Source organism: Geotrypetes seraphini, chromosome 5, assembly GCF_902459505.1.
Source record: "Geotrypetes seraphini chromosome 5, aGeoSer1.1, whole genome shotgun sequence".
In the NCBI taxonomy this organism is placed as follows: Eukaryota; Metazoa; Chordata; class Amphibia; order Gymnophiona; family Dermophiidae; genus Geotrypetes; species Geotrypetes seraphini.
The window spans coordinates 45,460,188-45,483,073 of record NC_047088.1 but is presented as its reverse complement, the minus strand read 5'-3'; positions in this window follow the sequence as shown (position 1 = coordinate 45,483,073).

Below are 22,886 nucleotides of genomic sequence, written 5' to 3'. Positions count from 1 at the left end.
GCAGGGTGTGGCTTCATGGGCCAGAGTCAGAGGAGGGAACTTCTCTCCTCCCTCCTCTGATGCATGTGAGATGTAATGGGTCAGGGTGTGCCTGTATGTATATGCCACCTACTTATAACAACTAAAAGAAACAGAAAGCATGTCTTATGATCCACCCCTCCCCCAGGCGAGCGTTGTTTGGTGTATTTTGCTGCTGATTGGTAACCCTGTATTTTCTCTCTCTTTCCATTACCCTGAGCTCTGCTAATCTTTCTGTCACATCACCATTCACTCTCTGCAATTGCTTCCCCTCGTCCACATACTTCCGAACTTTTGCCCCTTCCAATACTCCACACTACCCACATTATGCTTGTGTGGAGGGTATCTGTGTGTTCCTCCTACTGCCACTATATGTTTATATTTATTAGAAGCTTGCTTTATCACCAGTCTTAGAGAAATACAAATCAAGGTGATTCACAAATAATAATTTCTTAAAATACATGAAAGAAAACAGGAAGATGAATGCCATATTTAAAAGGAAAGAGACCTCTGTGCGACACTGACACTGCCTGTGTCATTGCTGCCCCTTGCCTCACAGTTAACTATGTGCATCTGAGCGCATCTTCATAGCACTGTGTGCACGAGTCTGCCACCAATCCTGTCTGTCACTGTGTCACCCTGACTGTCCTTATCTGCGGCTGACACTTTAATTCTCGGTCTTTATTATTGGCAGTCACTATTACTGGGCACTGACTGTGTTACTGTTGGTGGTGGCTGCAGCTACCAAACCTGAAATGAATGGCAATGATGCCCTGCTACTATGAGCACAGGAGAAAAAGGATACAAAAAGGGCACACCAACAAATCCGCGCTCGACAATTGCAATCCGATAATTGTGCACACGGATATGTGCACACATGACAATTGTGCCCCGTGAAATGCGCACACCAATCTGATGAATCTGCCATAACTGGATATCCGGAAGGCCCTGATTTGCTCAGATGCCTCAAGCCCCTCCCAAGGGATGGGGCCTGAGGAGTGTGAGCAAATCAGGGCCTTCCAGATATCCAGTTATGTAAAGGGTTCCCATAATCATCATCTAAACCCTAACCCTAACACTAGATACCAAGTGAATGTTTTAAGTGTAGTGGAGGGAGGGGGGACCCCCTCAAAAAAAAAGAGGGTTACTTTGTAACCCTCAAAAAGACATAAAAAAATTATCTGCTGTGGATTGTGATCGGGGCAGTATGGAGCGCAATTCAGGCGCATTTGACGGTGCATGCATTTGTCATGCATGCAATTGTCAGGGCGCAATTGTGCGTGCATTTTATTGGTCACCTACAAAAAGAGAAGGAGACAGCAAAGGCAGACAATATACACAACCAGAATCCAGTTCCTAGACATGAGTGATGAGGAATGCCTGAGGCAATACAAATTTAATAACAGCACCATTGCACAGCTATGCAGCCAACTGGAGGAGGACATAGATCCCACTGCCTGGTGAGGACATGCATTGCTGGTCCATGGTAAGGTCACCAAAGCCCTTCCCTTCCTAGCCACTGCATCATTGCAGACACCCCTTGCTGCTGAAGCGGGCATCATCCAAACTGCTATATCATGATGCCTTGCACAGTGTCTAACTGCCTCTACTACACACACTCTACAGTATATTGTTCCCAGAAACAGAGGAGCTGCAGCACCAAACAATAATTGATTTTTATAGGCTGGCACAATTCCCCTCTGTTCCTGGGGCCATTTACTGCAGACATGTGACCATCAGAACACCCTCTGGAAAGAATGTACAGGAACAGAAAAGCTTTACACTCCCTAAACATGCAAGTCAGCTGAATCTCAGCAAACATTATAACAGATGTCTGGTGCCGTGATTCATATAAAATTGTGCCAGCCTGGAATACATGGTTGCCTTGAGTGTGGCAAGATAACTGGTGGATGGCTGCAAGATAAACTTACAACATCTACCCTCACCCATACTGGCTATATTGTTCCCCTCTCCCTCCCCCCCCCCCCCCCAGTTATACCAAGCAACTCCCATAGCTGCAAACCTATGCAGCTGCAATGCTGTATGCTGCCAAGGCACAGTGCAATATGCAAACATTCTGAAAAATATCCCAGAGTTCTATTCCTGAAAGGTGACCCTAGCTATCCACTACAGACATGGCTCTTGACACCCACTATGCACTCTGGGAATGTACCCGGAGCACCAGTATAATGAAGTCCACAGCAGGACCAGAGATATTTGGAATGTTCAAATCCCAATTCTGGTGTGTGGACAGGTCTGGGGGTGACTTGCTGTACACCTCTGCCAAGGCTGGTGACATATTTATAGTCTGCTGCATGCTGCATAATGTGGCACAGTTTGATGGTGATTGGGAAGGAGAAAGTGGCCAACCCCCACCTAAGCCCTGCAGCATGCATTAGCTAAGCAAAATTAACTCATCCAGGCACATTTTATATAGGTGAGTGTACAGATTTAATATCTATAAAAATAGGGCAACAGTGCTCAAATACAACTTAAAATAATTTGTGACTATCTTTGGAAATCAGAATGCATGCAGCCATAGTGACATAGTAAAGAGTGGCAGATTAAATCAAAATGGCCCGTCCATTCTGCCCAGCATTGATTTGTCCTATATTGCCATCCCATACCTAGTTCTCTTTCTCTGTGTCCCTCATCTAATACTTCAAAGTAGTACCATTGCCTTTTAAGGATGTAACTGCCCTGTTCAGGTTATCTCTCAGCGCTTTCTTGCAGGTCCAATGGTTTTAGGGTTGTAACTGCCACTCTGTTCAGGTTATTCTAAAGATTCATTTCCGTTCTCTTGCATCCAGAGATCTTCTGTGTTTATCCTACACTCTTTTTCAAGTTCTGCTACCCGTTTTGTTTCTGCTATTCCAGGTTTCTACTACCCAACGTATTCTCAAGCCTACCCTATTGTACAATTTCCTTTCCATTGAGAAATATTTTCTTTTTTAAAAATCTTTATTCATTTCATATCTTAAAATCAAGTACAGTAAATGATGTTTAACAATTGAACATTTAAAAACACTTGAATTCTTACATTTGATCGTATCATCCTAAAATATTATACCCCCCTCATTTTATATATTTATATATAATGATCTATTTCTTTAATAATCATATTTTCCCTCCCCCCCACCCTTCCTCATATGTCATATATTATAATCAGGGAAGAATATTTTTAATCTTTGCAATAATCTATCAATGGCCTCCACACATCCTGAAATTTGGTATAATTTCCTTAACAGCGGGATACGTATTGGCCCGCTCTCTCTCCCCCGCCCCACCCACACTTACACTCCCCTGCCAATAACCACACAACTCATGTATATGGATAAACAGCCGCAGCTCTGTTTATTAAAAAACCATTACTTTAACATTTACATAACAAAAACAGTTTCCCGAGCTACACCTTATCCAATACCCATAATATTTGGCCCCCGATCCTGCCATGCCAGCAAGGGTCTGGGGGGTGGCATGTCCCAACATGCCCCTTTAACCGTAGTACCAGAACCCGGGCACGGCTCCCTGCCGGCCCCCCCCCCGCTCATCTCCTGATGAGCTGTACCATACCATAGCTCGGGATAACCGCAGACCGAAACTCTGCCACCTCCTAATCCAAACAAAAGAGGGCGGGAGGGTGGGCAGGAAAAAGCCGCCTCGGAGGACCCGGGAAGAGACCGGGTCCTCCAAGGTCCCGGCTTTATCGCCTCTCCCAGCGCTCCCCAACCAATCAGGAGGCAGCCCCCGCAGCAGGAAATTTAAACCTGCCTATCCTATGCTGCCTCCTGTTCCCCTACACCTCTCCCCCCCCCTCGCGCGGAGCGCTCGTCTCGATGGGAGGCAGCGCGGGCCCCCATCCCCGCGTTACAGCCGCCCATCGAGACGAGCTCTCGGGCTCTCCTTAACAGCGGGATACGTATTGGCCCGCTCTCTCTCCCCCGCCCCACCCACACTTACACTCCCCTGCCAATAACCACACAACTCATGTATATGGATAAACAGCCGCAGCTCTGTTTATTAAAAAACCATTACTTTAACATTTACATAACAAAAACAGTTTCCCGAGCTACACCTTATCCAATACCCATAATATTTGGCCCCCGATCCTGCCATGCCAGCAAGGGTCTGGGGGGTGGCATGTCCCAACATGCCCCTTTAACCGTAGTACCAGAACCCGGGCACGGCTCCCTGCCGGCCCCCCCCGCTCATCTCCTGATGAGCTGTACCATACCATAGCTCGGGATAACCGCCACAAGGCCTGCAAAACAGGCCTCCACCCAAAACAGGAGCTGCGACTACACATCCGTGGCAACAAGGTGAGACTCGCAACAGGTGGCAAAGTCATCCAGCAGCAAGTCACACCCCACCGCCGACAAATGAACCCGATCCCGTGCATACAAACCCTCACAAGTTAAATCTACCCAAGAATGTTGGATCTGCAATCCCCCCATACCCACTACCCATTTAGCCACCTGTCTATTGATTTTAATTAACCCTCGAGTCCATCTGCGCGACTCTAATCTGCGCAGGCGTGGAATGATATCCGACCATACCAGCCGCAAATGGGGAAACCAGTCCAGCACACAGCGAAGGTCATCCTTTATACGGTCAATGAGCTGTTTGACTGTCATGACGTCCACATCGTTGCCGCCTAGATGCACCAACAGGAGATCCGGCCTACGGGGATTAGAACGCTGGCGAGCCATCAGGGGAAGAAGCTGATGCCAGCGCATCCCCCGTTGCCCCCACCAGGAAACACGGACTCCCCGGTGCTCCAATCCCAAGTGACGGCCACCCGGGCGGATAAGTGCCCGCTCCCCCGCCCGATGTATAAAGGAGTGGCCCACGATCCACACAGAACAGGCCCGGGATACAGCGGCTGCAAAACAAAGAATACATTGAACTCCAGTCCCGACAATCACAGGAACTGTTAGTGACATAAGGTGCCCATGCCCATGCACTAATCCCAAAGCACTCCCCCCCCCAGCCCAAAGGAACCTAGACCCCTTCCGGCCTCCCGAGGCCCCCAGGCCGTATGTAGCCTCTGTAAGCCCCAGAAGACCAACGCCCTAGGCGCCGTATACCATCCGCAGATAATCCCGCAGCATGGGCACTGGTCGCAGCCCCAATCCGGAAGGAGTGAGTCCCATAACGAGAAGGCCGTTCACCACAGCTACCAAGGGCTAAGCGTAGAACTGCCAAAAACTGATAGCGCGTGAGTGAAGAGCCATCCTCATGTAAGAATAAGGGAGCTCCCCCCTGAACCCGTACCTGAAGGAAGTTACGCATCAAAGTAACCGGACAGGACGTACTGCCCGGGATAGGATGCAGCACCAGAGAATGGCCTCTACCCGTTTGATCCGTTTTGGAGCGCGCCAGAAAGACCCTCAATGTGGGACCAGAAAAACTAACATGCCTACGCAGTAACCCCTGCACAGCGCCACCGACAGACTGAGTCCCCAGCAACTCTCCCACCCGTAGCGCTCCGAAAAACGCCACCGAGAAAGCTGCCTGAAAAAGCCGCCCCTCAAAGGGGGAGCGTGTTATCGCAGGCAGTGCTGCTAGGAGACGGACCAGCAAGTCGTGTGTGATTGGCAAACGGCTATCCGGAGTACGCGGTACCAAGCGCCCCATGGCGGCCAGCATGCGACGCACTAAGAACCCCGACATAGGGCAAGCCCAACCAAAGGCTTTGCAGAAAAAGGCAAAGCCCGCAAGGCGCCCTGAAACCGAACCCCGGGAATCACCGGATCGGAAGGCGTGCAACACATAGTCCACCAATAACGCCTCCGACACGGAACCCGAGACCCAACCTCTCGACTCCAAAAAGGCGGCCACCAGGCGAAAGCCGGCACAGTAATGATTCCACGTCGACGCAGCTACTGACATGCGGAGCATCTCCCAGACTTCTTCTTGACCAGGTCCCATAAACCTTCGGGCATCGGTGTACCTTCCCGACGTGCTTCCGGAGCAAGGAGTCGAAACTGTGAAAAACGAAAGCGAGACAATGCATCAGCTATAGAATTCCGTGACCCCGGGACATGACGCGCACGAATAAAAAGATTTAATTGCAAGCACCGCAACACCAATTCCCGAACCAACACATTGACCTCCAAACAACGCGCACTCAGCTTGTTCACCACCTCTACTACACCCTGATTGTCACACCAAAAAACTATCCGCCTGTCTCGTAACCGTGCTGGCCACAGTTCACACGCCACCACTAAAGGAAACAGTTCTAACAGCGTAATGTTACGCGTAACACCCTGAACTTTCCAACTTTCCGGCCAACGCGCCGCACACCACTCGCCCTGACAATACAATCCAAATCCGAGACCTCCAGCAGCATCAGAAAACAGCTCGAGATCGAAATTAGCCACCTCTAAAGCCTGAATACGAAGCGTGCCATTGAATCCACGCAAAAATGTATCCCACATACTCAAATCAGCGCGCACTCCTGCAGACAGCCTGATAAAATGCCTTTTGTCTCTAACACCCGAAGTCGCCACTGCCAATCGTCGCAGAAATGCTCTACCCATGGGAAGCACCCGGCAAGCGAAATTGAGGGACCCCAACAGAGACTGCACATGCTTCAGGGTCACCGAACGCGATTGGAGAACTAGGTGAATCAAAGCTAGCAGCTGACCGATTTTACCCTCAGGAAGCCGAGTAACCATAGCCTCCGTATCAATTTCAATGCCCAGGAAGGTAAGTATCTGCACTGGCCCTTCTGATTTGTCCACAGCCAAGGGAACTCCGAACTCCGCTGCCATAAGCTCAAAAACACGCTTCAAATGAGCACATTCATCGGAGGCCGGAGAACCCACGAACAGGAAATCATCTAAATAATGTACCACTGAGTCCAGGCGGGCCCGTGAAACCGTAACCCAGTGGAGAAAAGAACTGAAAAGCTCGAAGTATGCGCACGAAATGGAGCAACCCATAGGCAAGCAACGATCAAAATAGTAAAACCCCTCAAAGCGGAAGCCCAATAACGGGTACGAAGCAGGATGGACCGGCAAGAGGCGAAAAGCTGCCTCTATGTCCACCTTCGCCAGCAATGCCCCCCTACCTGCGCGCAACACCAGTCGCACTGCAGAATCAAAAGAAGCGTACCGCACCGAGCACATATCCGCTGGGATACCCTCATTAACCGATGCGCCAACTGGGCGAGACAAGTTGTGAATAAGTCGAAACTTCCCAGGCTCCTTCTTGGGAATCACTGCTAAGGGTGAGACAATCATAGAAGGAAAGGGGCGAACCCGAAACGGCCCAGCAATCCTTCCCAATGCGATTTCCCCGTCCAATTTTGCCTGCACCACCTCCCTTAAGTGTCGCACCGAAGACGCATTTTGCACCCGACATTCCCTCAAGTCACCCCGAAAAGGAATAGGGAAACCCTCCGTAAACCCCTTTTCGAGGAGATCAGCAGCCCCGCGATCCCCGTAACGCTGTAACCAAGGGCGAAGAGCCGCCACCCGCACTTGCGTGGGCAACCTGCTCAGCACCCTACGATTTACTTGGTCCTGCCGAAGCTCCACCTCCTTTTTTGGGGCATTTGAGGGCGGAATGCGCTTGATTACAGATTGAACAGGCATGCCTGAATCTACAATCCGTGAAGGCGCAAGTAGCCTGGTTGAAACGCCAACACACTCCTGTGCCCCCCCCTGCAAACCCTCCGACTGTGGGCCGAAAGGACCGGCCACTACCCCCTCCTGCAGGGGATCGGACGGGACCCTGAACCACGGAACTGTTCCGGCACGCCATGTGGGTTAACCACAAGTTAACATCCTGCGTGCCCCAGGACATGAACCCGTTCTCTTCCATTTTGTCTCGGAAGGCCTCGTCGTAATTGAGCCACGACCAGCCTCCGAAACGTTGGTAGGCATCCAACACCGAGTCAGCGTAAGATAATAAAATCCCGTAATCCTGCGGCCGCGCCCTACCCCAAACACTTGCCAAGCGCAAGAAGGATCTAATCCAATTAACAATGTTCCTCGACACCGGCCCCGCTTTGGACAACCCACCCTCCTTCTTATCTTTCTTTTTACTCCTACGGCGCGACCTGCCCTCCATCAAGCGGAATATATCTACGCAAGCGCGCTTCCTAATCCTGTGACGCAACCTTTTTGGAACCCTCTCCCAGAGCTCTGACAATGCCACTAACGCCGGAGCACCTCTCGTCTGAGACCCGGACGACCCCGCCTCACCGCCACCCGTCTCCCCCCCCACCTGGCATGCATGTGAGGACGTAGAAGAACTAGAAGTAGAAGACGAAGACGAAGAGGATGACGACGACGAGGATATACGCCCGCGCCTACCCCGCCTCTTACGTTTCGATTTAACCCTCTTACCCCCAGCAGCAGCCACAGGCGCCGTATTACCATGAAGCGGTGGGTCCCGCACTCCAGCCAGAGGATCCACGGCGCCGTCCGCAGCTACCGCCCGCTCAGCCGATGGCTCCCGAGCATCACCAGCAACAGCCACTCCCGATCCATGCTGTGCCATCACTCCAGGAGACTCGCCGGGCACCGCTCTCGCACACTCCAGTCTCTGCGAAGAATGACTGTCCACGCTAGCAATCGGGACCTGTAAAGAAAAACCAGACAGAGGAGCAGCAACCGAAACTCCCCCACTCTCCCGGACCCCAAGACCCTCATGACTCCAGAGTCCATCAGCCCACCCCTGACTCTGCCTAGGGTGCCTACCCACTCCCTGCACCGAACCCCAGGGCAAAGACGAGCCAGCTGGGGGGCCGCCCATCATCCACGGGGGAATCCCCCACCCTGACCCCCAGGGATTCACACCCCAGGAAGGCCCTGCACCGAATGGACCCATGAGCCGGTCACTCGCAGCGCCCACCCCACCAGTCCCAGTGCCTCCCACGACACTGGCCATCTCCCTCTCACTCCCAGCCGAAGTTCCCGGGGCAGAAGCAAAAGGGGTTTGCATGCCATACTGACTGCCTCCCGCATCACTAGCCACCTCCCGTTCTCTGCCTACCGAAGGCCCCAGGACAGACGTGTGAGGGATTTGATGCGCATGCAGTCTGCCAGCCAAAACCGGCAGACTGGAAGGCCTCCTCGCCGATTTTCCTACACCACGGCCACGTGGTCTCCCGGCTGCTGACCTCCCCCTCCCCCGCTCAGGCATGGGCACAGTAGGCCCCGCACCAGGTCGCGCAGCCCTACCTCCTACCTCGCCCAGGCCCGCCCCCGTGACCACGAGGGCCGAAAGAGCAGCCGTTTTGGAACGGCGCGTCGGTCTCCCCCTCTCCCCACCACCGCCGACTCCCACCTGTTCCTCATCACTGAGGGAGTCGCCGGCGAGAAGGGAGATCTCTGCCGCGCCATCCGCACCAGCCATGCTCTCACCGCACAGAAGCCGGAAACCGGGAAAAAGCCGCCTCGGAGGACCCGGGAAGAGACCGGGTCCTCCAAGGTCCCGGCTTTATCGCCTCTCCCAGCGCTCCCCAACCAATCAGGAGGCAGCCCCCGCAGCAGGAAATTTAAACCTGCCTATCCTATGCTGCCTCCTGTTCCCCTACACCTCTCCCCCCCCCCTCGCGCGGAGCGCTCGTCTCGATGGGAGGCAGCGCGGGCCCCCATCCCCGCGTTACAGCCGCCCATCGAGACGAGCTCTCGGGCTCTCCTTTTTGGACAGCTAATGTCCTTTCCTGGTGAGAAATATTTTCTTATGTCAAATTTGAAAAGAAAATAATGGCACAGACTCAGTGAAGTGCAATCCATCATCTTAACACACATTAAAAAAAAAAACCAACTTAACTGAAATCCATGCCACTTGTAGCCTACAAGCAAAAGGGCCCAAGGCCACTTTGAAAGGAAGATGGCTATAGTAGAAAAGAAAAGGAGAAAGTAAAAATGAGAACTCTCATCAACCAAATACAATTGTACAGAATTTCTGAAGCCATTCATACAATCATGCACATCATATATATCTAGAATTCAAAAACAATCTCACCTGTTTCACCCTACTCATGCACATCACACTGCAACTTCTCCAATCTTATTTCTATTCCTCTCCTATCCCCTTTTTTTCTACCTTTTTCATGTGCCTTGTGGCATGCCCGCTCCATCTCCAACAAACTCGCATACGTCCATGACCTCTTTATCTTTCATTCTTACCATCTACTTGCACTAACTGAAACCTGGCTCTGCCCTGAAGACTTTGTTTCAGTCACTGCCCTATGTCTTGGAGGTTACCACTTCTCCCATATGCCTTGCCCTGTTAGTCACAGAGGAAGGGGTTGGGTTGTAGATTTCAACCTCTTCTTCTACCTCAGTCTCACTGCTTCTTCTCCTTTGAAGTCCACTTCATTCGCCTATGCTTCTCTCTCTCTCTCTCTCTCTCTCTCTCTGAATAGCTTTCATTTATCAACCCACACACAAACCCCTATCTTCCTTTCTCACTGACCTCGACTCCTGGATCTCTATCTTCCTCAAACTTTTGTCTCCTTTCCATCACCTTTGGTGATTTTAACATTCATGTTAAGGACACCTTTGGCTTCTACACCTCATAGTTTCTTGCTCTAATATCCTCATTCAATCTTCACCTATGCTCCAGTACCCTCTCACACCACAATGGCCACTGCTTTGATCTCGTCCTCTTCTCCGACTGTTCAATTGCTAACTTCTCTACCTCAGTTCTTCCCCTTTCTGACCATCACCTCATAACCTTCATGACTCATCACCCTCCTCCCCAGACACGACCAGTCCTCACCAATACTTTCAGGAATCTTCAAGCTATTGACTCATGTACTCTCTCTGCCAATGTCTCCTCCCTCCTCTCAAACACTATGCTATATAAATCTGTCACTGAAGCAGTCTCTTCCTATAATACTATCCTCTCCTCTGCTCTTGATGCCCTTGCTCCATCCATATCATGTTTTGTAAGACATGCCAAACCTCAGACCTACAGTAGCTGACCTCTAAGATCCGCTACTTACATTCCTGTGCTTGATCTGCGGAATACCACTGGCCAAAATCCCACACTCATGCTGACTTCTTACACTTCCAATTCCTGCTGACCTCTTTCCAATCTACCCTTTCATTTGCAAAACAAGACTACTTTGCCTGCTTGACTGATTCTCGTGGATCCAAACCTCATCGTCTCTTTGCCACACTCAGCTCTCTACTCAAAGTGCTCTCACTTCTGACTCCTCTTTCCCTTTCTCCCCAAAATATGGCTGAATACGTCCATGACAAAGTTCACAAGATACATTTCTATGAAGTTAACAGGAGAGAGTCTCAGGAGTAATCTAAGGAAATACTTTTTTACACCAGCGTAATTTTTTTTTTTTGCTTCTCTGGGACTTGTATTCATGCTCCTTATCTCCTAAGGGGCACAGTCTTATTTTAAAAACCATTTTTTAATGGTTGTGTGTAGCCCGGTTGCCTAGTTTGCTTCGGCTCTTCGTATGCTCTGGAGGGGAGGAGGATTCCTCTCTTGGAAGGCGAGTCCAGTACTGCCCTAGGGTCATCAGAAGCCAGACCCTGGGGGGAGCGTTTTATTATTTCCTGCAGAACTGGCTTGCCTAGTCTTTATCTTGGCTTTAGGTGTTCCGGGGGCATCAGACTCCCATACAATGAGGGGGATTGGGGAAAGGGTTTGGGGGGTTACAAGACCCAGGTGGGGACAGGGGGGACGGGGGTTATGTGGATTAAAAGGGGGAGGGGAAGTTGACGTAAAAGACAAATTACTTTGTACTGTTTCTTTTTGTTCTGGCGGATCTCCCACTTATTTCCATTGTTTTCTGTACCCTGAAGTTTTATTCTTGTTCTGCTTTGTTCTTCAATAAAAATTGTTTAACCATAAATCACTTTTGTCCTATATGTCTGTCATATTGTAAGCTCTTTGAGCAGGGACTGTCTCTTGAATGCTTGTTGTATAGTACTGCATGTGTCTGCCAGCACTTTAGAAATAATAAATAGTAGTAACTGGTAAGGCTCATAAAAGACACAATTTACATTTTCTAATTGAATTAAGAATTTACAGGGAAATGTAATCCGGAAGCTTTCTCTAACAGAAGAGACTCCTTGACATAAAACAAGAACTTTTTTTCCTCCTCTGTTGAGTCCATTTGGAAACAACAGGAATAATCCAAATTTGTTCCCTCAAGGAGAAGTTCTAAAAAATGAAAAGAAAAAAAAAGAAAAAAAGCATCATAGCCTCCTTATCTTGTAGAAAAGCAAACAAACAAACAAACAAAAAAAACCCATCAAAAGTATTATTCTATCAATCATATCTTCATCAGACCTCTCAAATAGAGAAATTAAATGTAAATCTTCTGGAGCCTGGCTTCCTGGGGAACTTCTACCTCAAACAGACAAGTAAATCTTTTATGATGAAGGCAGTCCAATCTCAGGATATTTCAGGGTTTCTAATTCAAAAATCTTTTAAGACAAATATCTTTTGGAGGCAACATTACCATTGAAAAAAATTACTGCGTCGCATTCTTGCCCGAAATGCAATCAGGCTCACGCATCTTTGAGTCACATGTTTTGGACCTGCCCCGCAATCCAGCAGTTTTGGAGACATCTTGGCCTATATACTACATCGCTTTGGGGAAGGCGATGGCTTCCGCAACCGAGGGCGTTATTTGGATTTTATAATATAGCCTTGCCCAAACCTAGGGGAATGTCAGCATTTATCTCCAGAGCCCTTTTGATGGGAAAAAAAGCCATCCTCACCAACTGGCTCTCCCGTGATCCCCCGTCATATGCACAATGGAGATCCCTAATGATAGTGCACGCAACACTGGAGAGACGCATGGTGAGAGACTTGACTCTTGGCCCGGGTCGCAAATTTTGTCAGGTGTGGGAGCACTTCTGGCAGGACCTCACACCGCGTGCTCGCAGTAGACTTTTGAATCTTTAAGATTTTATTCCCACTCTCAGCTGTTGGACTGGCCATGGACTCTTGGGGAGGGGAGGGGGGGATGGGAGGGGAACTGATTATATTGTTGAAAATGTTATTTCCTGAACGGTACTACTGTTTGTATTTGCATCTTACTGCTGGAATAATAAAAATCATTTAAACATACCATTAAAAAAAAAATAACAAATTAAAGATTGTCACGTTCAAGTTCCTGGTGAAATTTTCAACATTCTCCACTTTCATATAAGTAGCTAATTAATTTTGGCACGTTATTGCCTTACTTGATTTAATATGAGCAACTGAAGGTCCAGTTTCTCAAGCATAGAAATCAGAAGAGTCAGCTTATGCTCAACATACTGAAGTTTAGTTGCATGTTGCAAGGAGCAGTTAAGAAAACCAGCACAGACGGTATGTAAGAAGACCAGAGTAGCCCAGATTGACCCAAGGTAATATCACTAGGTCTCATCAATGGCTGCAGCATAGCTAATTAACTAGAAGCTGCTCCCATTCAACTCCTCCAGCTCTTCTCTGTATACTTTGGAGGAAAGGCGAGAGAGGGAAGATATGATAGACGTTTAAATACCTACGTAATGTAAATGTGCATGAGTCGAGTCTCTTTTATTTGAAAGGAAGCTCTGCAATGAGAGGGCATAGGATGAAGTTAAGAGGTGAAAGGCTCCAGAGTACTCTGAGGAAATACTTTTTTACAGAAAGGGTGGTAGAGGTGGTGAAGACAGTGTCTGAATTCAAGAGGGTCTGGGATAGGCAGTGGCGTACCTAGCCTATGTGACATCCGGGGCCCATCATTTTTTGACACCCCCCCATCTGTATGAAAAACATGATTTTTAATAACAATCCACACGTCACAAGAATGTACCTAGGAAAAGGCAGCATCTTACATACTGCAGTGAGCAGTACAACATCAATACACCCATTGTAAAACTAAACAAGCCAGACTAGTACAGATCAATCCTGCAGAGTCAATCCTAAAAGAAAACCATATCTTTCAAACACACAGAACATAGAAAACACCTTCACCTAGTGGGGAATATGTAATCACAAACTAACCCCTCCCCCTTTTACAAAACTGTAGTGTGGTTTTTAGCCATGGTGGTAACAGCTCAGATTCTCATAGAATTCTGAGCATCAGAGCTGTTACCACCACGGCTGGCGCTAAAAAACACTCTATAGTTTTGTAAAAGGGGGGATAAAATAGAAATACATAGACAAAAGTTAAATTGAACCATCAAGAAGCTGGACTCTACATACAATGCAACACCACAGAAACAGTGATGCATCTCCCCTAAAGCAAAAAAATAAATAAATAGAATTATTTTTCAACCTTGTCTTCTCTAGTTTCTGCTTTCCTCATCTTCTTGTCACTCTCTTCCTTTCATCCACTGTCTACCCTCTCTCTGCCTCTTCTATATGGCATCTTCTCTCCTTCTATTCCTCTTCCAGAAACTTTATGCCTCCCCCTTCCATTTCTCCCTTCACCCCCATTGGTCTGGCATCCATCTTCTTTCCTTCCCTCCTCCAATGGTCTGGCATCTCTCCTCTTCTTCCCTTCTCTCTCCCACAACCCCATGGTCTGGCATTTCACTCTCTCCTCTCCCTTTCCCCACTTCCATCAGCATCTGCCCCCTTTCTTTCCCTCCAACTCAATTCTAAACAGTATCCTTCCCCCTTATGTCTCTCTCTCCTTTCCCTCCACATCAATTTCATCAGCATCTGCCCCTTTCTCTTCTTCCACCATCTTTCAATATCACCCTGACCCCCCTTTCTCTCCCTCCACCACCCTTCTATGCTCCTCTCTCCCTCCAAACCAGCAAGGTCCCGCGATGACTGCTTCGGCTGCCTCTGCTCCGGAAGAGGTAAGTAAAGTCGTAGGGGGTGGGCTGGCAGATGCATGGAGTTGCGGCAAGGTCCCATGATGACTGCAGTTGCCGGTCCACCCCTCCGACGTCACTTACATCTTCCGGAGTAGAGGCGGCAGACTCTGCTTCGGAATAAGTACACACTATCAGGCTCGAGTGTTTCAGACCTCCTTATGTATAAAGCAATAGAAGACTAACTAGAAGGAGTCTTTAGACTTAAAGCATTTAATAATTGTTCAGGCTAACAGACCTCAGAAGTACCATACTGTATGTCTAAAAGCTTTAAAGATCATACAGACTCAATTGGCACCCATGGTCGTCATAGGCCTCTATAACACTTTTTTTCAGTTTTCATATATATAAATATAGATATTTTAGATATCAAAATGTACTCATCTTTCATCTACGCGGGTGGGGGTAGGCACTCCGACATAGACTATGTTTCGCCCCAAATGGGCTGTATCAAGGAAAATCCCCCTTACATCCAACGGCTCATGCTTCCCGCGTTAGACTGTACTAACTTCATATAAATCATAATAATTGATTCAATCTGTCAGAAAATTGATCCAGTTGCATACAAAATAACAAAAGTCATACAGAACAAATCAAATAAACTCCCCCTCCAAAAAAAGACAAATACTATATATTAAAGGATTAAATAAACTTAAAACATCAATCCATTAATGGAGACCAAAAACCAAAATAAAATAAAGTAAGAGTAAATATCTCAATGATAGTGTTTATTTTTCAAACAGATATACTAAACTCAAGACATATATCTGAAGGAAAAGTAACTAAAATTAAATTACCAAATTAAACAAACCCCAACCCAAAACCATTAACAGTAAAAAAAAAAAAAAACCAACCCCACAACAAAAACCTGAATTATAGGTCATGGTTTTCCAAACAGATATAATAAGCTAAGGCATATATCTGTTAAGATAACTACAAATCACAAATCTAAATAACTGAAAGGATCATTTTAATAAAATATTATTACAGAAAAATCTTACTGTAGAAGAGCATAAAAGAGAACAAGGCAATTAAACAACCATCTAATATAGAATATTATTATAATACCAATATCATTCCCCTTTATCACTACTGCCTTCATGTTGGACAGCCAGAGACCTAGTACCCAAAATATCAACATCTCCTCCCCCCTTCCAAATAAACTCCCCCCTTCCAGATAAATCAAATAGGTAGGTACTCCGACAGGTTCTCTAAATGACTACTACAACTCACTATTAGTCACTAGCTGTGACACTTTAATTGGGTGTTTTCTTACAGATTTGTTTACAAAAACTAAACTGGATGTGACGCACTGTTCCATTGCTCAATATGAAGACCATCTCCATCTCCGATTGCAGGATTCAGCTCTGTGTTCACTGGGCTACAGAGCACGGGTCCATTTCTGGCTCCATTCATTTATAGAGCTCCATTCAGTTATAGAGCTCTTCTTGCTGTTGAGCACAACTCTCTCTTTCTCTGGCATTCTCTGAAGGACCAGTGTGATGCCCATGTTCTTATTTAGATTCTCTATTAGGCTCATGATTCTGTGAATACTGTTATTGCTGGAGGCATAACTGAGGAATATGTCTGACAGAATATGCAATTTTGTGCTTCCAGGTCTCTGTGTATGAACTTTCTCTCTGCCAAATAATCCATCCCCCAAGCAACCTGCAGTCCAAAGCCAGTCAGGTCTTTCACAGTAGGGTTCATATCCTGTTCCTTGCCATTTTCCTTTTCTCATTGATTCTATTTATGGTTATATTTGGTCATTTCACTATTGTTATCCTATTAACAACACTATAAGTTTTATGTCAAGTTGTGCCAGCCATACACTGCCTTAGGTGAATCTTATCATAAAGTCAGATAATAAATAATAATAATAATACATTTATTTATATACCGCAATACCTCACGGTTCAGTGCAGTTTACAATAAGAACTGTAAAAACACAGTACATTATATATAAAATATAACATTAAGAAATTTTTAACTTATCTAGATTATACATATTTATCAAACAGGATAAGTTTTTAATGATCTTTTAAAGGCCTTGTAAGAAGAAGAACTTAAGATCAAACCACTAAAACTTTTGTTTCAAAGTCCTGTCTGAAAGGATAGGGTTCCATTAAGAAATCTTTTGTATATATAACCTTTTATTGAGGGGAAAAATATACGGTTATGTTTCGTTTCAAAATGATCTGAAAGGTGACTTCCTTATTCTGTAGACTAACAATAGTTGCTTCCACACTGGAGTCAACAAACAGGCTTTATGTTCCCCTGCTTTTGTAATGCATACAATGCATTCTCGTTATTCACACATCCAATATTTATGATTTTGCACATCCATGGGTGAGCAAATTGTGACCGCTATTCACCATTCGTACCACTGTATTCACAGACCTGTGCATTTCAAAATTTTTGCTTCCACTTTCTCTTTCGCTTCTGAAAATGGCCACTTAGCATCTAGGGAGTGAGTTGCAACTCCAAAAAGAAAGAAACGTATGCAGGAACCTATAAGTGTTTTTTGGGGGGTTTTTTCTTTTATTTCCAATTTTGGCTATGTTTTATTTTTAATTTTACTTTTTAAGTATTTCTATTGTAAACCGTTTAGGTACCTGTTTGATAAACAGTATATCCTCACTGTCCCTTCTGCCAAGCTGTGCTGTATGCGTGGAACAACCAGCCTATCTTGGTACGTTGGGCTCTGTCTCTGGCGGTATTCAAGACCAGTCTGAAAACCCAGTTTTCGAAGCTGTGCATAACTCCTAACCCTACCAACTGGTAAAGCACCATCTTTATCATTCCCACTGCCCTCTCTGCCACTTCATCCCTTTGCATTTCCCTACATGAGCAGCTTAGATTGATTTACCATTTTCTCTACTGTGTCTGTCATAATTAGATTGTAAGCTCTTTTGAACAGGGACCACCTCTTACGTGTTAAATGTACAGCACTGTAGTGCTATAAAAATAATAAACAGTAGAAGTAGTAGGGTTACCAGATTTTCTCTCTACAAACGAGGATCTCTGGTCCAGCTCTGTTCCACCCCCAGCCCCACCTCATTTTAACCTAGCTCCTCCCCCACACAAACATCACTGAGCTCAGGATGTGTATGACATCATCATGTCAATGTCCATTCATGCGCAGACACCCTACATATAGCCCTGAGGTTAGTGACTTCCAAAACCCAGACAAACTGCCGGGTTTTGAAAATCTCTCTGGGCACCCAGACAGTCCTCTAAAAAGAGGACATGTCTGGGTTTTCTGGACATCTGGTAACCCTAATTAGTAGTAGTAGGAATCTAACCCTGTTTTTCCTATAAAATCCATTATTTACTTTCCGTGGTTTTGAGGAACCACATATATGGCTGGAACCTAGCATCTATTTTTCCATAGATGCATTATTTCACTATTAATGATTTTGCAGTATGCAAAGATTTTCAGGAAACATAATAGTGAGAATGCAATGTATCTAAAACATTTTGAAGTTTCTTTCAGTGTAGAGGTTAGTGTTTGAGTGTTGCCAGGGCTGGCATTAGGGGGCTAGCAAACAAGACAATTGTTCTGGGCCTGTATGCCACAGGGGGCCCCAAGTCTATCTCAAATGAAGGCGATATAACCTGCAGTTGAGCTTTGGGGCTCCGTCCCCAGCTGCTGTTCTGGGCCCCTGAGAGTTTAACACCAGCCCTGCGTGTTGCAAGAGCTTTGCAACTTATGGGTTGTAACCTGAGAGCTGATGTTCTCTTTCTGTGTGTGCTTGTGTCATGTTTATAATCTGTATATAGGAAGTGACAGATTGCTTTCAGTCCACACTTTCTGGGATTCACTGCCTGCAGAATAACTTCCATATTTGGCAGAAACAGGAAAAGGAAGGCCAGAAAAGCACAACACAATGCCAAAGCTAAACTTTAGTTAAATTTGGATCTAAATAAAGACCAATGTGAAGGCAGAGGCCTGTAAATAATGCCTTTTCCTTGCTTCAGAGCTTGCATGAATAATAGCTTCAATTGTTGTCTCTTGATCTTGTTGTCATCCTCACTCGCAAAAACAGGTAGCTTGGATTGTTGTCTCTTGATCTCCAAGCTACCTGTTTTTTGCGAGTCCTAGTTTGCCCTGAAGTAGCGGCCGTAGGGCCGTGAAATGTTGGCTTCAAGGATAAGGACCACATAAAATTGAAGTACAAAATGATAATTTTGGCTTAAGTTGCAAAGAATCTTGATCCTATATGACTCTTTGTGGCGAGTAGTCACCTTTGACAAAAGGTTTTTGCCGATGATGTGGGCGGAAGTGGTTGAGTATTACTAACAGCTCACCAGAGACCTGAGTCTTTTTTCTTTCGTCTCTCTCAGCTGAATAGTGGGCTTTTTTTAGTTTAAGCATTTTTGCATTCCCTCCACTTCACTCAATGGTGAAAAGATTGAATATAAACTCTATAGATAACTTACCAAACGTTTTAGAATCAGAAACTTTTCTGTTCCAGCATCATTTAATTTGGACTCTTATCCTTTACTGTGTCATACTCAGGGCTAGATGCACTAAAGCTTCCAATCGTCTAATGATCGTAGATAAACTGGTTTGGCGACCGATCATGTTTGCTGACCCGATGCTCTAAATAGCACACAGCTTGGTTTTCTGTGCAGTCTTACATTCTCCTATTCTGGCTTGCAAATGATGTCATTAATATTAAAACCAGGCATCAGATCAATGCCCTAACCTTGCAGGCCAGAATTGGGTCAGTAGGACCAATCCAGAAAAGCTGTGTTTTTCATTTTTTTTTCTATGGGAATAGATGCAAATTATTTGCCTGGAAACTTGTTGGAACATCGATTGCTGTTTTACAATCGGACAAAAAATTGGCCAAGAGAGACTCGCATGGTCTTAGTGACCATTTTTAGTGCATCTAGCCTTCAGTCCCTCTGCTTAAAGCCAACAAGATAGCATAATCTTTTTAGATCGATTGTCCTGGTCCAACAGTTGATAATTCTTCAACGAGATACACTTCTGGAGATAGTGGATACTAACCTTTTACGAAATTTGCTAGATAATAGCTTAGTTCAGCCCAAATCCTAGAATTTCCTTGTATGGCTAAAAACTATAAAAATTGTAGATTTCCCAGGGCATCTAGTGAGAGTAATTTTCTAAAACATTTCTGTGGATAAATCAGTTTTACTTATGCAAAGGGGCTTCCAGAAAAATTCTCCCCCCCCATGTGTGGATAAACATGTGTGTTGTGTATGTATGGGTCAGTTTTATATTGCAATTTTGTGTATATATGTTTTGATAAATTGCACCTTTGCAATTCACCTAGTTAGCCTTCTGTGGCTATATGTGGATTATAATTGTTGAATTAATTCAGTTCAATCCAATTAAACTTCACCAGCAATATGTAAAGGTGTTTCTGGGTGTGAGCTTAGGGAAGGGCTTGTCTTTAGATGCATACTTTTGAATTTGAAAATTCAGCACTTACTTTTTTCCTGGAAAAACTGTCTGCACAAAGTTTATGCTTCCTATGAATATTTGATACATTGCTTTATCTGTCTAGTAGGCCAATGCAGTTGTTAGCAGGTGAAAGTGGTATTTGGCTAGATTTCCTATCAGCAGGAGTCCTCCAACTGCATTGCTGCCAGGTGGTGCTTTAATGTTATGTTCTCTTTTGCTAGGAAGAGGCAGGTTCCCTAAAATCCCTATCCCTCACTATTGAAAATATGATAGTGAAATAACACCACCTACTGGCAGGACTGTAGCTGGAGGACTCCCACTCAGCTTAGAGCTGGTGTCTCTCCCCTTCTCCGCGCCTCTCCTATTGAGGCCCCCCTCCCCCCCCACACACACTGGCAGCTCAGGGCCTGTCTGCAGGGCGTTCACGCGTGCACAGACATTGGTGTGCTAACATAATGCATGTGTGTGATATCATCACATCGACGACCGTACACTTCCAGGTGCCCTCCAGCTGCGGCCCGCTGTTTAGCATGCCGTGGCTCCGGATAGTTTGCAAGCCACTGGCTTAGAGGGGACAATGCCTGAGATAACTTCCAAAGTGAAAATACACAGACTAATTGAAAATCAGGCTGTCTCTGCAGTAAAACTACCTGCGGATTTTGCTCTCCAGTTCGAAAAATAATCCTTTGATGCTTTTATCAGACTGTGTATTGTGAATCTGTTTTAAAAGCCCACATTTGGTGCATCTATCTACAACTCACAAACTTCAGTTGAAATGACAATCACTGTTTTACTTAATGTGTGTAAACACCTCAGAAATATGCCATATGTCAAATGCAAATCTGTCTTGTTGCTGTTTATCAAATAAAGCTTCATAACACTGTCATTGTGTAGACAAATGTAGTTAATAAAGATGAACAAGATCTGACTTGCTTGGTTCTTCAAAAGAACACCATTCAAAAGGATTGATTAATGTGCACAGACATGTTTATTCTTAGGGTTACCATATTTGTTAAGTAAAAGAGAAGACATGTGACCCCGCCCCAGCTCTACCCAGCCCCTGCCTCCTGCTAGTCTTGAATCTACCCCACCCCACGCCCCAACACAGTCTCTCTCTCTCTCCTGCCCTACCACCCGGGCCACTCTGGATTCAGTTATGGTCCTCTGAGTCTTCCCTGTCCCCACATACCTCCTTTGGTGCTGCAATTTCAAACTTCGGGCAGTCATCAGCATTAGCAACATGATTTTGCTGTTGTTGGCTTGCCCGAAGCCCTGAAGAAGTGGCAGTTGAGCCACGAAACGTAGGCCCTCATAGTGCTCACCCAGTTGTGCTAATATTGTTTCTGCATTAATCACAGTGTTCCGGATGTTTTTTATGCCTGTGATACATGAAAGAAGGGCAAATATTTATGTCCTCTCTGGTTCTGAGGCTTTTTCCTCCATTTACTGTTATTGTCAGTAGGCGCTAGTGAAGCTATATTCAGTGGAGTTGTTTGGTGTCTTAGCGAACCCTATGTATTCTACATACAAGGATCATTTTATCAACATTTCCATGCAGACATATATATTTGCCCAGGTATATGCTGTACATCAGGGGTGTCCAACCTGCAGCCCAAGGACCGCATGCGGCCCCATGAAGTATTTTGTGCGGCTCCGGTCGAGGGCGATGCGGTGTTTTCCTTTGCTGCCCCCGGGTGTTTAGCGTCTTGCTGGCTCCCTCCTCTGTCTTGCTGCAGCATTTGCCCGGCCCCAGAAAATTTTTTTCGGCCAATGCGGCCCAGGGAAGCCAAAAGGTTGGACACCCCTGCTGTACATGCTAAGGGGTGATTTTAGAATTTACGGTAGGTGTTTAAATCTATGCACGCATTTCATGTATAAATGGGTGGTATTCTAATGCTTGTGTGTGCACTTCCATGCTGCTTCGGCCAAAAAATCGGGTATTCTGGAAATACTCCTTTAATTTACACAGTGCATATTCACATAGAGGATGTATATAGGGGCGGAGCATGGTCAATCAAAGTCGAGGCTCACATTTATTAACGTAGAACAAAATCTTTTTCAGAGAAAGGAAAATGGTAAAACCAGAGGACTTAATTTGAGGTTGAGGGGTGGTAGATTTAGGGGCAATGTTAGGAAATTCTACTTTACGGAGAGAGTAGTGGATGCCTGGAATGCGCTCCCGAGAGAGGTGGTGGAGAGTAAAACTGTGACTGAGTTCAAAGAAGCGTGGGATGAACACAGAAGATTTAGAATCAGAAAATAATATTAAATATTGAACTAAGGCCAGTACTGGGCAGACTTGCACGGTTTGTGTCTGTATATGGCTGTTTGGTGGAGGATGGGCTGGGGAGGGCTTCAATGGCTGGGAGGGTGTAGATGGGCTGGAGTAAGTCTTAACAGAGATTTTGGCAGTTGGAACCCAAGCACAGCACCGGGTAAAGCTTTGGATTCTTGCCCAGAAATAGCTAAGAAGAAAAAATTAAAAAAATTTAAATTGAATCAGGTTGGGCAGACTGGATGGACCATTCGGGTCTTTATCTGCCGTCATCTACTATATTACTATGTAACTTAGAACATATAGGGCCCCTTTTAGAAACTCATGGTAGCGATGCTGCTGTGGTAAATGCCCCGAAGTTGACAGG